Source organism: Aotus nancymaae, unplaced genomic scaffold (assembly GCF_030222135.1).
Source record: "Aotus nancymaae isolate 86718 unplaced genomic scaffold, 86718_ANA_hifiasm-v0.15.2.pri h1tg000064l_0, whole genome shotgun sequence".
NCBI classification, from domain to species: Eukaryota; Metazoa; Chordata; class Mammalia; order Primates; family Aotidae; genus Aotus; species Aotus nancymaae.
Genome location: NW_026988478.1, coordinates 5023489 through 5042336, shown reverse-complemented (window position 1 = coordinate 5042336; position 18848 = coordinate 5023489). Strand labels below are relative to the sequence as shown.

The following is an 18848-nucleotide window of genomic DNA, read 5'->3' as shown; positions in this document are numbered from 1 at the left end:
ATTTTCCTTTTTTCTTTTTTTTGAGACAGGCTCTCATTCTGTCACCCAGGCTGGAGTGCAGTAGTGCGATCACAGCTCACTGTAGACTTGACCTCCTGAGCTCAAGCAATCCTCCCACCTCAGAATCCCAAATAGCTGGGACTACAGACATGTGCCACCATTCCCAGCTAATTTCACTTTGTTTTCTGTAGAGATGAGGTCTTACTACGTTGCTCAGGCTTGTCTGGAACTCCTGAGCTCAAGGGATCCTCCTGTCTCAGCCTCCGAAAGTGATGAGATTACAGGTGTGAGCCACTGTGCCCAGCCTTAGTTTTCATCTTTTTGATAACAGCCTATCCAAAAGGTGTGAGATGATATTTCATTGTGGTTTAATTTGCATTTCTCTGATAATTAGAGGTGTTATTTTTTCATTTATCTGTTAGGCATCTGTATACCTTCTTTTGAGAAATGTCTATCCAGCTCCTTTGACTTTTTTTTTTTTTTGAGACAGAGTCTCACTACCACCAGGCTGGAGTACAGTGGTGCCATCTCAGCTCACCGCAACCTCTGCCTCCTGGGTTCAAGGGTTCAAGTGATTCTCCTGCCTCAGCCTCCCAAGTAGTTGGGACTACAGGCGTGCACCACCACACCCAGCTAATTTTTTTTTATTTTGTATTTTTACTAGCAACAGGGTTTTCACCATGTTGGCCAGGATGGTCTCGATCTCTTGACCTCATGATCCGCCCACCTTGGCCTCCCAAAGTGCTGGGATTACAGGCATGAACCATGGCCCCCAGCCCTCTGGCCATTTTTTAAACAGTTATGTGTTTTCTTGTTATTAGTAGTTTGTGTTTCTTATATATTTTGGATATGGGCCCCTTATCTGATTTGCAAATATTTTCTCCCAGTCTGTAGGTTGTCTCTCCATGCTGCTAATTGTTTCCTTTGTTGTGCACAGAAACTTTTTTTGTTTGAAGAAATCTCATTTGTCTATTTTTGCTTTTATTGAGGCAAAGATTTCTTAACTAGATATGAAAAGCGCTAATCATAAAGGAAAAGACTGGTAAGTTAGATTCCAAAATTAAAAACTCCAGGTCATCAAAAGACCCATGTAAAGGAAAGAAAAGGTAAGCCACAAAGCTGGAGAAAGTATTTGCAAAACATACAACTGACAAAGAATTCATACACACAATACATAAAGAATGCCTGCAGAATAGTAAGAAAAAACCACACAACCCAACTGGAAAGAGCCTTGCAGAGTTAGATGATACTAATACGCCAAGTGCTAAGAAGGATAACCCAATCTTCTTCTGAACTCAACTAGCAAAAGAAAGTGAGCTCATCGACAATGAGCTCACTCATGAAAATAAAGTTTTAACAATTTTATTAAAATGTCTGTCAGAAGGAAATTTGAACAGATATTTAAAATTTTATAAAACATAACAAATATCACTGGCTAAAGTCTCTTCTATTTCAAGAGTGTTCTTGGGAGAAAATAGAAAAAGAAGTATTTGCGTCTACAATTTGTATATCTACAAGGGGAAATGAGTTCCTTATGCAACTACTACACAGTAGAAAGCTTTGTTTCCATAGAGATTATGACACAACTGATTTAAGCCTTAAATTAGAATATTCCAATTTGAACTGAGAAATGATCTTTTTGTCTAGATGAATAGTGTATTCAGTGCAAATAAAAGCTCAGCACATCTGCTGATATCATTTCCTCTTTACTTCAGTAATAATTAATAAGAAGAATACATCCACACTAGTCCCAAAAGGGCATTCATACCCCTAAAATCTCACAAATGAGGTTTGAAAATAAAGGGAATGACATTTCTACAGGATATACAAAAATACTGGCCATAAAGAACCATCATAAAACATTTTGAAATATCTTTCTGCTGATTTCACATTATACTTAAGCCTCAATTCGGTAATTAAAAATGATCAACCCATTTAAATAAAGTTCAAATCAGGCAAAACTTATCTATAGTATATTTTGTGGGGTAAAGGGTTATCAAAAGGGAATACAAGGACATCTTATGGGGTCCTAGAATGTTCTTTTGTAATCTGGGTGGTTACGTTTGCAAAAATCCACTAAGTTGTACACTTTTGACTTATGCATTAAGTTTAACTTTGTTACTTTCATAAAAAGAGTTCACTTTAAAAAGAAAGAGGTCAGTCCAATATCTTAAGAGCATTGCAATCTTTATTTGAAGAAAAGACCTCTCTCTACCAGTAGGACCAGTTGCAGGGGCAGCCTGCCACCGAGAAAGAAGTTGTTGGGGGCTGTTCTGTCTCCCTCACTTCCTCCCCAACCTGCTAGCTGCTGTTTCTGAGGCAGAGAGGACAGGAAAGGACCAGAGAAGTCGCTGACCAGTGCTGTTAAAGATGACTTCTCACTCTTGCGGCCTGATGGATGTTTAAAGCTCTTTCTCTTATGAAGCATTTTTGTGATTTCTCTAGAGATTCTTCTACTGTGTCCCTCTGGCTGCAACTTCCTTTAGATGGGCAGCTGAGGCAGTGCCTCAGCTGGCTTTTCATGGTCCTTTCTCCTTTTCTACCAAAGTATAGACCCGACAGCCTTTACTGCTGGAGTCCTCTCAGCCTGATGGGCTAACATCTTGGGCAGGAACTCTTTTAAGAATGACCCCATGTCAACATTCTACCTGGTTCCAGCATCTGCCCATAGCCAAAGTATATGTGTGTTCACTGCTTGTTCTCTGAGCACTAATATTTTGTTTGGTGGGAGGAAAGGGTTGATGTATACAGGTTCAAGTCCACTAGGCTTTAAGGTAAAGTGGCTCTGCTGCCTGGCATATGTACTCTGTCCTTCAGTATCTCTAACTTGGTCAAGTACTGGGGTGTTTCCTGTTTATGCCCCCATTTTAATCATGGGAGCCTCTAAGACAGCAGCATCACATTCAATACTCAGATACATGCTGGCAGCTCAGTCTCTGAATGGATGTAGAATACAGTAGTGCCAAGAGAAAGCAGGAAGAAGACAGGGAATGCAGTACCTGACTGCTGTTAAAAGTAGCACCCACATAAACAAAGGAATTTGGATGGCTGCCAGGGTTAATGAGGGGTAGACCATGAGGAAGGCAGTAAGTCTTCCCATTTTCTATCAAACTGTGTATCAAATTGTACTCCACTAGGCCTATGTTTTTTAATGTTGTGAGTTTTGGCCTCAGATAATACTGCTGAAAATTTGGAAAGGTAGCATTAGCAACTGCTAGATGTCATTTAAACTAGAATCTCCACGTGTGCTATTACTGTCTGTTACATATGCACACTATTTCCATGAAACCAAGGAATGAAGGCAGCATTGGTTCTAGGGTAAAACAAAGGAGAATATTAAACACACACATTAGGGGACCGCATATTATGACACTTCAGGAAGTTGGCCTGTTTATATTCCAAGAACTTCCAAAAACAAAATATATTTTCTGGTCCTCAGGAATAGCTCTTGAGAAAAGGACTTCATCAAAAACCTCCAACATAACTGTTCAAAATAAATAATAATTTGGTCTTTTTTTAGTTTCACATTCATTTGTCGGTTTTGAATTTTTAATTTTTTTCAGAAGAGTGAAGCTAATCATCTTAAACAAAACATAAATACCTTCACTATAGTTGGCTGAGTGGAAAAAGAAAATCACTTTAAAGTGAACACCCAGGGCCAGGCACGGTGGTTCATGCCTGTAATCCCAGCACTTAGGGAGGCTGAGCTGGGTGGATCATCTGAGGTCAAGAGTTTGAGACCAGCATGGCCAACATGGTGAAACCCATCTCTACTAAAAATACAAAAAAATTAGCCAGGCTACTCGGGAGACTGAGGCAGGAGAATCGCTTGAACCTGGGAGGCGGAGGATGCAGTGAGCCGAGATTGTGCCATTGCACTGCAGCCTGGAGAACAAGAGGGAAACTTCATCCCCTAGGCCCTGCCAAAAAAAAAAAAAAAAACAGTAAATACCCAGAGGTGAGGTGCTGCTCCTGCTGACCCCAAAGCTTCTGAAATACCAGGTTTTGAGTTGCCTCTTCTGTCAGAGAATCATATTAGTGGAATATAAGGTCTGACTTCTTGACGACCAAGACTGTCATGACCCCAACTCCCATTTATATCTATTATTGGTATGTCAGGTATCTGTCCATTGTTTTCATTACCCTTTGTAGAAGCTTTGTGAATGTATTTTGATATTTAAGATAATTGATACTATTGTCTAATGGTTACTTTTATAAACATCTATCAACCTTAATTTATTTAGATAATATCTATTTAACCACCTATGAAAATGATGAAATTAAAATATTTCTGGACCAGGTTCAATGGCTTATGCCTGTAATCCTAACACTTTGGGAGACCAAGGTGGGAGGTTGATTTGAGTCCAGAAGGAGTTCAAGACCAGCCTGGGCCACACAGTGAGACCCTGTCTCTAGTTAAAATTAATAAAACTAACTGACTAAATAAAATATTTTCTTCTCCTGCACCATCATTCTGCTAACCATTTTTAGTCAGGTATACAATCTCTTACTGTTTAGCTTTGTAGTTTTAAAAATACCCTATACCTCTGTTAGTTCGTCTGTCAGCTTTAAATGGTACCCTTTAAACCCTAGCTATTAAGGATGAGGGAACAGCACTCTTATTTTGCCTCCCATCTTCTTTCCCCTCTCCTCTCACAGGTGGTTGGTTCTATCACTGCACACTGTCAAGTTATATAACCTTTACATTCTGTTCAACTGCATCAATCTCCACATTTGTTTTAACCTACAGTTAGAGAGTCAATAGTCATCTCCATCTGCTTTGCTGTAGTTTTTCCAGTTATCTGTTGGTAGACTGAAGTTTGTCTTTGACTAGATTCATCAAGAAGGGTTCTTGAGAATAATCTTTCTCGATTTCTAACATTGAAAAATCCATTTGTTGTTTTTATATTTAAAAAACAATTTCATTGAAAATAAAATCCTTGAGTCACACTGACTTTTCTTAAGGAGTTTCTCACTGTTGCTCACATGGGAGGTCAGGGTCCTCCCATGATCCTTAATAATAGGGAGGAGTTGAAATTTCTCCTTCCCTAAGTGACTTGATCTTTCGGCCTGGCTGCCCGAATGATTCTTTACTTTTGAAATCTAATAACCCTACTGCAAGATATAGCAAGGCTAGCCATTCTACGTTAATTTTTCCTGAGCACAGTGTGTCTCTTCAAACTGTAGATTCAAGCTTTCTCTCATTTCTGGAAACTTTTTGATTTATACCACAACGCTTTTGTTTTGTCCATTATTTGTTTCCTCCTTGAGGGAATCTTTGTGTTTGTTGGTTTGTTTCTTTTTTTTTTTTTTTTTTTTTTTTTTTTTTGAGACAGAGTCTTGCTCTATTGCCCAGGCTAGACTGCAGAGGCACAATCTTGGCTCACGCAACCTCCGCCTCCTGAGTTCAAGCGATTCTCCTGAGTAGTTGGGATTTACAGGAGCCTGCCACATTTTTGTACTTTTAGTAGAGATGGAGTTTCACCATGTTGGCCAGGCTGGTCTTCAACTCCTGTCCTCAAGTGATCTGCCTGTCTCAGCCTCCCAAAGTGTTGGGATTATATGTGTGAGCCACCGTACCCAGTGTTCCTGTGTTTTTCAATCACATCTACCACTTTTTAACTATTTCTATTTCACTTAGCTCACTTACTTCATTCCTATTTTGGATACATTGTCTCATATTACTTTTAATTTTGCTGTTATTTATCTGGTTTTTTTTTCTTCACTTTCTTTCCTAATCTCAGATTTCTCTTCCTATCAGCTTGCCATCTCATCCCTAAGCATTTGTATTTCTGATTTATGCTCCAGTTTTTTTTTTTTTTTAAATACAAGTTGGCTGATACTTTTTGAACTGGTAAAATATTTGGTCATGATTTTCATTTGTTCTGTGCCAATATTTATCTATGAGTGTTCTTCATCATCTTTGTTTTTTCACGTTATTTTTTCATCATTTTTCTTATACTTGACTAGATCCCAACCTGGTCCATTTCTTTTATTGCTTATTTTTGAAGGCAGTTTCTCGTGGGCAAGATTTTTTTTTTTTTTTTTTTTTTTTGAGACGAAGTTTCACTCTTGTTGCCCAGGCTGGAGTGCCATGGCATGATCTCGGCTCACTGTAACCTCCACCTCCCAGGTTCAAGTGATTCTCCTGCCTCAGTCTTCCAAGTAGCTGGGATTACAGGCACCTGCTACCATGCCTGGCTAATTTTTCTATTTTTAGTAGAGACAGGGTTTCACCATGTTGGCCAGGCTGGTCTCGAACTCCTGACCTCAAGTGATCACCCACCTCAGTCTCCCAAAGTGCCAGGATTACAGGCATGAGCCGCCACACCCAGCTTGGACCAGCTATTTAAAGATTCATTTGGGAGAGGAGCCAGGGCCATATTCAGAAGAAGAGGAGTCTTCTTTCTTTTACTCACAAGTGTATGTGTGCACACAGAGTGGGGAACGTGTTCTTGAGCCTCTCTATCCCATCAACCAAAAGCTGAAGGCAGCTGTAGAGCTGTTCACAGTATAGTCTCTCCTTCCTGCTACCAGAAGGTCAGACCTCTCCCTACAAGTACTACTTGTCTAAGTTCTCATTCAATCCAGCCTCTTCTGCATCCTGGAATCAAACTAGCTGCAGGGAAGCTCCTGCCATCAGCTTGTGTATTCATTTCCACTATTTCAAATGAAGTATTTGGTTTTGAATCCTAGGGTATGTCCTTCACGTTGGAAAATGTCCCTCTTTTCTTGAGATCTGTAGTTCCAAGCGCCTTCAGTCTACTTCCTCTAATACCCCTGGTTCAATCTTTGAAGAACTCTTCCAACTTATTTTCTGGCTTGGGGTTTCACACATCTCCCAATTTCTTCAAAGATGGAGTTCTCATTTCTGTTTCTTTTTCTCCTAGTTACTGGGGATAATTTCCCTGGGGAAGATGGAGAAAGGCTGACTTTACCATGTTCAAACCTTAAGTTCTACTTTTTTCCTCCAAAAACAAAATGACTTAAATTTTTTTTTTGAATATGAAGTAACACATGGTCACTCCAGAATCCAGACAATATAGAAAGGCTGCAGAGGAAAACAGTAAAAAGTGATTACCTGAAATCTCTTACCCTAAAGTAATTCTTAACATGACCACATATTCTTTGATTTTTAAAATGCATTTAAATTGACCTTTTCCCAGGCATTTTTCCATTTAAAACTGAGTATTTTCTTGAAAATACAGACCTAAGTTATAATTTTAATAGTTATATGATACTCAAGAGAACTTCCTTTTAACTAAGAGTATCATAAGACATTGAAATGTTTAAGCTTTAAAATAAACAATCCCATAAAACAGAAGTCATGCCCCTTAAAGATCAAATTTTCCACATTTTAGTTTCCTTGTAAATCAGAGAAAATGAGGGGTTTATTCCACAGGCTTTTAGAAATAGAACAAGAAAGCCTGGGTCTTTTAAAGCTAGGTAACCAAGAGTTTTTTTTTTAAAGTTATTGTTTCCATGACCTTTATTTCTAGTATAATAAATACACTGTATTTTCTTTTCCTGGTTTCTTACTTACAAGATAGAGAAAATCCAAACAATACTATCCAACTCTTATACTATGGATGGACAATCTCTACAGGTTATTAGGAACAGGGTCAAGAGAATTACAGACTGCTCCTTTTATATCTACAGATGAGCTTGTACTATGGTGTCAAACAAGGGAATGTGTGCAAATTAACTACTGTCTGTGAGTTTTCATTAAACTGTCGTTTCTAGTCCATTTCCTTAATTAACAGAGACTTAGAGCTATACAAACACTGAACCTCAAAGCTGGCTGTGGCTGTGAAGTAGACAGAAAACATCCTGTTCTTTCACTGAGTAGACCTTAGAGACAACTTTTCAAAGTAACACCACCTATACAAATGAGCAAACCGCTACATGACAAAGTACTGGTGTGTGCCAGGGAACAAAAATCATAAGCGAATGTTATTTGCAAAAATATTCCAACAAGTGTTTGAGGGTAACCTGTAGGTTAAAATATGCCCCTTACAAAATTGACTGGGCAACCCTGGATTCAACAATAAGCAGTCAGACACAGGAAGAGCTGGAGCTAGAGGTGGCCAGCAATCAGCCTCTAGCAATTTATGAATAGTAATCAAGCCATCACCACCAATAACCACATGTAAATTTGGATGTTTACTATGTACCAGAGAACATCTTAATCCTTACATCAACTCTATAAAGTAGGAAGTGTTATTATTATTCCTAATTACAGATTTGGAAATAGATTCAGAGAGGTTAAGCTACTTGTCACACAGCTAGGAAGCAGGGTTGTGGACCAAGGGCTGTACTCAGTCACTGCATGGTACTGCCACCATGTGCTATAAACAGCTATGCAAACTCAGAAGACAGTGTAAGTGATTCTGACTGAGATGGTCAGAAAAGGCAAGAATCAGACTAAGTCTGGAGCAGCAAGGCAGGACTCAGGCAAGCAGAGAGGCAGAGGAAGGTCCCCGTGAACAGAAGCATACAGGCAAAGAGAGCAATGGAGGAGTTTTTGATGACACATAGTTGATGCTAATCCCAAATCTCCCTCACCTATCTGGTAGATGGTGTTATAGAAACTAGAAGACAAGCTATGAGAGGAAAATATATAGAAGTCTAGTCCCATGTCTGTCTCTCATCACGATGTGCCTAAGCTAGTCACTATCTACTCCAGGCCTCAGTCTAGTCTGCCAAAGAAGAAATGTGACGATGGGCTAGAAAGTTCAGTTTTAGATAACAGAGTAGCTTGTGTATTTTATAATTTATAATCTTTTAATACATACAGATTTCTTACAAGAAGGATATGAAGTTGATATTAATCAGCAGGTTTAAGATGCAAAATTTTCATTTATTCAACATTTATAAAGCACCTTTTATGCACTAAACCTATACTGAGTACTGATGTTATAGAAATAAAAATATAAATCCTATCTTTCAGAAGCTAAATATACAAGGATACAAAAATATAAACAGATAATTACAACACTTTGTGAATGTTTAACAACAGAAACTTGTACAGAGTGTGACTGAAAAGTGACTGATTAACTCTGCCCAAGGGAAAAATCACAAAACTTTTCCAAAGGGGTGATGCCTGCTGAGGTTAAATCTTGAAGGAAAAGCAGGGCTCTGCCAGGTAAGAAGGGAGAAATGAGCATTCTAGAAAGAGAAAATAATATGTGCAAAGACATGGAAGTATGAAGCCACCGAGCATGTTCAGGAATAGTAAACGACTAAGTATGGTTGAAATAGAAGATTCCACAGTAGATGAGGCTAAAGAGGGGTCAAAGTCAGATGACAGAGGGCCTTGTTGGGTCTCAGCAATTAACAGTGCTGCAGCCAGGCAAGCACTCAAGTGCCCAGGCACAAATACCAGGTAAAAACAATAAAACTAATTCCAGACACCAGTAGCTCTCAGTTTTTCAGAGCTGCTCCTACATTCCCCACTCTGATTATGGCTAGCACTGAAAGTGTGACTAATTCTCACTTCTCACAGGAAAAGGAAACTGGTGACTGTGGCTGGAGGACAAAGAGGCTGTGACTAGGAGATCACACCAAACTGGGGCGGATTCAATGGAGGCTACAGGGGCAAGACACAACCATAGGTTCCCAGAACTGAAGACATTACACAAGCAGGAGACAAAACTCAGGCAGAATCATACCCTCTGTTTTCAACACTTTTAGGACTTTACAAAAAGAATGAGAAAATGGTTGTGGGACTCTAATGAGTACAGCTACAGCTGACCTATGGAAGTAACCGAGGGGAGGTGAGAGCTTAATGCAAGTGAGAATTATGCCTCTGACAGCATCTGTTGGTCACATTCTCAACAGCATCTTCCCCTTTTCCCCTTGACAGCAGTAGAAGCCACCAGATGCTCCTTCTACAACCCTCTTTGGAGTAGAGCAGAGGCATACAAAACCCCTGGCCAGTGGGACCTGAGGGGAAGTCTTTGGGGAGAGGTGGGGACTTCTTTCTCCCGGTTAAAAGAGTGTCCTTTCCCACCTGCCTTAGACATTGTCTTATGAGTGACACTTGACTTCTAGACTCTAGATTTCTTATGTGAGAAAAGTAAGTCGCTTTTTAGTTCTGAATGCTGTTAGTTGCAGCTGAAGGGTCCTAACTGATACCATCTAACACTCAAGAAATGAATAATGGCAGAATGTGCAGCTCCGGAGAAAAGTCCAGTCCAGCAGTGTCAGGCACCAGAAAATGTTTCTATCTCCAGGGTTTTATAGACTGTGTGTTACTATTGCACTTTCTTGTAATTTCAGTCAGCATCACACATACACAAATTCAAGTAGAAAAAGGAAATAAATAGAAGTAAAAAGTGTATTTGGGAAGAAGATGGATATAAGGCAAACATAACAGAGGTAATAAGCACAGAAAAAAGCCTTCGGTAGAAAATAGCATTGTCTCTGCAAATTTGTGACTGAAGCTTCAAAGTTTAAAAAGTCATTAAAAAAAAAAAAGACCCAACAGGACAGAACAGATCTAAAGGGGTCTGAAGCAAATGGAAGACAGGAAAGGCACTGAAAATAGGAAGAGATGTAAGTTTCCAATGGTAGCCAATACTAACTTATTGAGAAAATACCTTTTAATGTTAAGTTGGGTCATTAAAAAAAAAGTCTTGGCTTCAGAGGATCCTACTACCTATGGTTAATAGCAGAATATTGGCAAAACATCAGCTATTATGATGATGATGATTTTTTTTTCTTTTTTCTTTGAGACTGAGTCTCACTCTGTCACCCAGGCTGGAGTGCAGTGGCATGATCTTGGCTCACTGCAACATCTGCCTCCCAGGTTCAAGCAGTTCTCCTGCCTCAGCTTCCCAAGTAGCTGGGACTACAGGTGCACATCACCATGCCGGCTAATTTTTTTGTATTTTAGTAGCAACAAGGTTTCACTGTGTTGCCTAGGCTGGTCGCGAACTCCTAAGCTCAGGCAATCCGCCTGCCTCGGCCTCCCAAAGTGCTGGCATTATAGGCGTGAGCCACTGTGCCTGGCCTATATCAGCTATTATTAACCAAGAATTTCAGGGCTGGGCTGCCAAAAGGAAGTGTTAGCTATAAATGAAAATGTTTCAGAAAGGAGAGGCCTTTCTTTTGGCAAATGACAATCAATTCCTAAATGAAATACTAAACGCCCTCTCCAAAGCAGCTATGCATGATCTTCAGCTTGATGAATATATCTTTTCTTTACATCTCTCTCTCTCAACAGATTACTTTGTGCTGCCATCAATCCTTTTTGGTAGACTTGAATTTAACTCAATATTTACTGAGTCTTAAACATATGCAATAAAATATGCTGCATGCAAAAGAAGATTAAAAAGTGAGTCAGACACAATGCTTAATGCTCTCAAGTAAACCACAAGTGATTGGAAAGGACAAGAAGAATCCACAAGACAGAGCAGATGGGAAGTCTTCATTGTGCTGGGAGGTATTAGCTAGGGGTCAGGCAGGAGGTATTTGAGATGAAGATTAAAGAACAGGCAAGACTTTGAGAGGTAAAAAGGCAAAGTTAAAACGCAAATAAATCACACAACTAACAAAGCAAATGACTTTTTCTCTATCAAATTACAAAATACAAAGACTAGATAACACCTTTGTAGGAGTATAAACTGGTATGTTTGCGAAGGACAATTGAGCAGTACACATATAGTTTTCAAAACGTCCACGCTGGGCGGGCGTGGTGGCTCACACCTGTCATCCCAGCACTTTGCGAGGCTGAGGAGGGAGGATCACTTGAGGCCAGGAGCTCAAGACCTACCTGGCCAACAAAGCAAGATCTTGTCTCTACAAGAAATAAAATAATTAGCCAGGCGTGCTGGCACACACCTGTAGTCCCAGCTACTTGGGAGGCTAAGGAGGGAGGATGATTTGACCCTAGGAGTTCCTGGTTGCAGTGAGCTATGATCACACCACTGTACTCTAGCCTGAGCGACAAGAGCAAGACCCTGTCCTAAATAAATAAATAAATAAATAAATAAAAATAGGTTAATGCTCTGTGATTTAGCAGATCAAACTACACCAGTATCTCCTAAGGAAAAATCGTTAACATTGTGTACCACGTATGTATATATTCAAAAAAGATTTTAAAAAATTTTAAGAATCATTAGAAAAAAAATTTAGTTATATATTAATAGATGTTCATCACAGCATCATTTATTACAGTCAAACGTTGTCAGCAATGTTAAGTGTTCAAATACTATTTCTATACAATGTAACAATGAAGTTTTTATAATAACAGAAGTACATTAATTGACATGGAATGTATTCACCTAAGTTTAAAAAGTAGGTTTCAGAATAGTGCACTGTAACAGCTCATCATTTGTTTTTTAAAATGTATACATATCAGAAAAATGACAGGAAGGATATGCAATTAAAAAAAAGTGGTAAATAATACCCTCTTTTTGTGGTAAAATAACAGGATTTTAATTTTGCTTATCTGTATTTTCTAGTTTTCTAGAGTAAACAGGTATCATTTTAATAAGAAACAAAAGCACAGAATTGTGTAAATTTTCTAAAATATGTGAGCAAAATTTATCATTTAATGGCGCTACTCCACAAAAACTGTTTTGCAATGCAATGTTTTATAGGATGACAGTGAATGCCATTGCTCAAACATCTTTGTACATTTCCTTGAAAGGGTAGGAGTAACTGAACGCAGTGTAAGTCACAGCAAGGGGAGCAAGGCAGACTATTTTGGCAACACCCATAGCATGTCTTCTCTAGCAGACCCCAATCTCGGTATTTCCTTTTGATTTCAACACCAAAGGTAGAAAGCCTTTCCTGAGATTGTTTTACCACAGACGCCACCTTGCTCAGGCAGGGTAGTTGTCTCTCTATTATTAGGAACAGTCCTTCAGCTTCCAGATGTTTAAATATTTTCTGACTGTCTCTAAAAAGTATGCCCTGTTCATTTCACATTTGTTTGCTACTCTAGGAAACTGACTGGCAAAGATTAGACTAAAATTTTAAGGAAGTTTTGACTGCTGGCCCAGACCACAGCCCGTTCTGCAGTACACTGACTCTCCAAATCTAGTCCGGAGTCCAACAGGAACTTCAGGGAGTCCTGGAAGGCAAAGAAAACAGGTCCCAAAAGGACTTTGTGTTCTTACAGGCAAAGGACAATCAATTCCTTAGGTTTTCATCTTTATAACAAAGAACCACACAGTAGTAACCTATTAACTGAGGTATTATGAGATAAAATTTGGCATTCATAAACCAAATTAGATGTTACTACAGTTAAGCAGTGTTTTAAAAAATGTTTTTGTAGACCACAGAAAGAAAAACGTTACCTCATAAACCAGAACACACAGACACACATAACTGAAACACAAGTTTTACAATGCCTTTTTTGACTGTATGAGGCACTCAGTTATTCTATATTCTATCTTGTTTTATTTTTTAAATTTATTTTTTTATCTTGCTTTACGTTTTAAATTTAGTTAGTTTTTTTTGTTGTCGTTGTTTTTCAGAGACAGGGCCAGGCTAGAATGCAATGGTATGATCATAGTTCACTGCAGCCTCAAACTTTTGGGCTATCTTGTTTTAAAATGAAGTTGTAGTAGTTTTACAAACAGCCAGAAATCTTTTGACCCTCTACCCATTGAAAGATAGGGATATAGATCTCCCATCTCTTCATCTCCACTCCCCTTGAATCTGGGCAGGCTCAAGATGGTGTCCACAAATCCAGAACAGCAGAAGTGATGCCACGTGACTTCAGAGGCAAGGTTATTAATGTCCTTGTTCTCTTGGAACACTGGCTCTCTAGATGCTTCCTCTGGGGAACCTCTTAGAACCCAGCCACCACCATTGTGAGAAGCCAAGACCACACGGAGAGTCTACATATAGGTGCTATGGTCATTGGTTGGTCCCAGTTGATTCCACTGGACTTCAAGGCACCCCAGCCCAGGCAACAGATGTGGAGTAAAGGAGCCTCCAAATGATCCCAACCCCCAGCCATCATGGAACAAAGACAAGCCACCCTCCCATTGTACCCTGTCCAATTCCTGACCCACAGAATCCATAAGCATAATAAAATGGTTACTGTTTAATGTCACTAAGTTTGGGATGGTTTGTTTCACAGCAATTTAACTGGAACAATAGTGCTAGGCATAAGTTGCTAAACTGATGTCATGACCCATTAGTAGGCAGTTTGACAAACATGGGTTCAGAGGTCACTAATTCCATATTTGAAGCCTGGCACTCAATGGTGCTGAGTTCCCACTGAATCTGTGCATATTCAGACAAGTAGAAATCTTTGCAACTAGGATGGACGGGATGGGTGTAATGGGGTAGACTGCAGAGTGTTTTGCCCTATATATATGGGTCAGCATCAGAAAGGCTTGAGACTCACTGGGACCAAATCTTGAAGCTCAAAGGTGGGCCACATTGTTCTGGCCCAAGTCTCAAGATGTTCCTGGCTTCCTAAGGATGATCTATCTGATGTCTCTGCCAAAACAGACACTTAAAGACTCCAAAGTGCCTCACAAAGACTTTTTGGTCTAAAGGTTACCTACGTACCTCTAACCACTTCAACACTGTCAGCCTTGTCTACAGTTTCAGACTTTTCTGTTAATGAATAACTTTCATCTAAATATAAACTCAGATTAATCCGTTAAGGATTAGCAGTCTACAAAAGGGGGAGTTGGGGGATGATAAGAAACATTTCTGGTAGGTGGAGAGTGTCTAGCAGGCCTGGGACCAGAGAATTTAAGTGTAATTGGTTAACTGGGCTTTGGGTTTCTTGCTTTAAATGTCACTGTTTATGCTAATAACATAGTACTGCCTGCCCCCACACCCCTCACCCACCCCCTGGAAAAAACTGGAAATTCATGAATAGGACAGGACTCCCAGGAAGAAATAATGCTGGGAATCAGGGCACTGAGGAAACCTCCTAAAGGCAGGAGAAGCTCTTTAAGCACCTCAAAAAAGTAGGTCATCTCAGGGAACTGTCTTCAAGGGAGTGCCCCTTAAAAGGAAAGGAGTCCAGTTCAAAGGGGTAGTAGGCTGGGGGAATCTCAAGTCAGAATTGAGGTGACCTCAAAAAAACACGGGTCTGATCCAGGACTTACAGTGGCCTTAGGATGTGAAGAGCATAGTTATATTACATTCTTGGTGACCACAAAAGCAAGAACAAACAGCCTAGAGTCTGAGACAGTGAAAGAAAAGATTTATCTGATTTATACACAGTATGTCTACTCCAACCCATAATGGAAGAACACCAGATAAATCTGATTTGTTTGTTTTTAATCTGGATATGCTGCTATTCAATGCACGCTTTAATGTGTAACGCACAAGATCACTGAGTTTCTGAAAAGCTGTATCTGAAGCATAGGTAAGCTAAAGCTACTGTTCAAAAGGACAATACCACAAACACCAGCATGAGACACACTAGAAGCAGAGTAACAAAAAGTCTAAGCAGTAGGAATAATAGAAGGTATAAACTAAAAAAAAAAGCCTAAGCAAGATGAAAGACTGACTGACCCACAGAGAAATTAGTTGGTTACTAAGAGAGAAACAACCTGCATGGAACTTGGCTAAGGCCAAACTATGAAAGGGGCTTTTAACTTCAGAAAAAGATTCAAGATGAGCTGACAAAAGAAAGTCACCTACTAAGGAGAGAAATTACAAACTAGACCAAATTTACTTCGTAAATGGCAACTTCATACAGTTCAACCAAATAAATGCCAGGTACTGTGCCAGGGATGCAAAGATACAGTCCCTGCCTTCATCAAGGAAGTTATGGTCTAGGGGAGGGAAGGACATCAGACAGTGACGACATAGTATGATACCTGCTAAGTTAGAGATAAGCACAAAGAGTAACAGGGACAGAGAGATCAGAGGGTTCAAGAAAGATTTCCTGGAAGAAGTGATTCAGAACTCATTCTTAAAGGGACAGCAGGAGTTAGCCAGGTAGAGAAGGTAGGCCAGGGAGCTACAGGAAGAAGAAATACAAGCAAAGACCCAAGGACCAACTTTTCTTTGGAAATCTGAGCAAATTCCACTCTCCATAGCATCAAGGCATCTTTGGAGGCTGCATACAGCCAGTTCCATCAAGTCTCCAGGTGCAAACCATCCCTGATCCCTTGGCAACCAAAAGGCCACATTTTAAGGATGTTCATGCCATCTGGCATCAATAATTCATTCCTGCTCAACTCTCACTCCTTCCCTGAACACTTGGAACACTGTCACCCCCCTCCACCAATGTCTTGCCATCAACCTGGTGGTGTCAATATCCATATAAATAACCCAACCACCAATTTCAAGTTTCCTCATAACCCAGTGATCTTCACCTCACCCTGCTCCACTCCAGCCCCTCATCAACCAGAAGGGTCCCATGATGAAAATACTAAACTCCAATATCCTACTCACTAATATTCCTGTTCTGCTAGCAATCTTGAACCTAATTCCTCCTCCAGTAATTTTCTGACCTCCTCAAGACCTTCACTCTTTTACCCTCTCTCCAATCCCACCTCCCTAGTCCTGTACAGACCACCATGGAGTCTCAAACCACCTCTCCAAACAAAGTCCTACCCTCTTGTCCCACCCTCTGGTCTCCTACCTCCCTTGCCTTCCCACCACAATATGTGGCAAAATCCTATCCCCAATCAACCCAATTATTTCCTATGCTTCTCCACCTGAGCTGATGGCCACTGCTGGAGAAAATAACAGAGCCTTGCAGACAGAGGCAACCGAGAATTCATGATCTCCACCACCAGCAGCCTAGAAATCCTTTCATGAACCCCAGGCAGCACTCTTATTCCCATAACACTTTCCCTATTCAACCATGTCCTCAAGGTCTGTACTCACTCACGCTTAGGACATAATCTCACTATTTCACAAAGCAAAATGAGGCAATTAGGCAATAACTCCTTCAAATATTTGCTTACTCATAACCTGAAAAACAGTAATGTTCCCTTCTCTTCACTCCTTCCAAATTCTTCCTGAGTGTCCATTCTCTTGCCCAGAGCTAATCCCATTATCTAGGTCTATCTTTTCAGGGAGCCCCCTCAACAGCCCCCTCTGTCCTGATCATTAATCTCTCCCCTACTGACTGTCCCTTTAGCATGTAAACATGTTCATGTATCTTCATCGTCCATTCAACAAAATAAATATTCTCTTGGTCCCATTAGATATAAATCTGGCCGGGTGCAGTGGCTCACGCCTGTAATCCCAGCACTTAGGGAGGCTGAGGCAGGCAGATCATCAGAGGTCAGAAGTTTGAAACTAGCCAGGCCAACACGTCTGTTTGTTCAATTACTGGTGATGGCGAAACCCCATCTCTATTGAAAATACAAAAAAAAAAAAAAAAAAAAAGGGCCAGGGGTGGTGGCATGTGCCTGTAATCCCAGCTACTCTGGAGGCTAGGGCGGGAGAATCACTTGAATCTGGGAGGCGGAGGTTGCAGTGAGCCAAGATCATGCCACTGCACTCCAGAGCTTGAGTGACAGAGCAAGACTATACTACCATGCCACAGTCCCTTCTGAAAAATGCAGCCTTGCCTGGTTTATTCTAGTTGATATGATCTGTGTCAGACATCACAAAAAAACACTTCCAATATCCAGACAAAGCCACTTAGATGGACTAGTGCTAGAGCTAGAGGAGAGCAGACAGGCAGAGGCAGGGTGCCCTATCCAGCATGGGTGAGAACTTGACCCACCTGGTCCTGTCCAAGGAGCTGGAACAGAAATGTGAAGCACCCATGTCTTTGGACCAATGATGAGATCTAGCTGCCCTTTTCTACAATGCTGCTGTACGTCTCAGCTGAAAAGAACTAAGACAAACCCCAAGTGGCTGAATAACAAGCCGTCAAAACATGCTACCCATGAGTTAAAATTTGGCATTAGCTATTTCAGACAAAAATGACAAATGAATGTTAAAACTAGTTGGTGAAAGCTTAATGAGTAAGAAAATATGTATATAGTCTTAACATATTTCCCCAAAAGATATTTATTCATTTCAAAGCAAAAAATAGTAAGGAAACCTGGCAGGCACCACCTTAAGTGATCACAGTGAAAATCACCAGTAATGGAACAGACAGAATGTGCCTTCTGATATGATGCACTGAGGAGGACACAACCTCCCTTCTGTGATATTCCAGCCAAACGTGCACAACCTGAATCTATCACAACAAAACATGAGACAAAGTAAACATAAGAAAAGTCCTACAAAATAACTGTCCTGTTCTCTTCAAAAACAACTAACTCTCAATGAACAAGAAATGAAGAATTGCCTCAGGTTGAAGACTAGAGAGACATGACAATTAAATGTGTGATCCTGGATTGGATACTAGATCAGAAAATAATTTTTTCTTCTGGTATGGTCTTAGTCCATTTAGGCTGCTATAACAAAATACCTTAGACTAGGTAATTTTTTTTTTTAGAGCCAGGGTGTTGCTCAGCTTCCCAGGCTGGAGTGAAGTGGCACGATCATAGCTCACTGCATCCTTGAACTCCTAGGCACAAGCAATCCTTCCACCTCAGCACTACCATCACGCCCAACCCCAATAGCTAGGATTACAGGCAAAGGCCACCATACCCAGCTAAATTTTTAATTCTCTTTAGAGATGAGGTCACATTATGTTGCCTAGGCTGTTCCTGTACTCCTGGCTTCACGCAATCCTCCCACCTCAGCCTCCCAAACTGCTGAGGTTACAGGTGTGAGCCACCACACTAGACCTGGATAATTTATACACCAGAAATTTATTTCTCACAGTTCTGGAGGGTGGGAAGTCCAAGATCAGTGTGTCTAGTGAGGACCTGCTCTTCATAAATGGCACCTGCTATGTGTTCTTACAAGGCAGACAAAAGAACAAGCTCCTTCAATCCTCTTTT

At 40.3% G+C, this 18848-nt stretch overlaps 1 protein-coding gene across 4 annotated transcripts in view; it reads right to left on the bottom strand.

Annotated features, from left to right (window-relative positions):
* Positions 1–18848, bottom strand: part of PDE8A (phosphodiesterase 8A) — a 169993-nt gene that overhangs the window by 86188 nt on the left and 64957 nt on the right. The window lies entirely within an intron of this gene.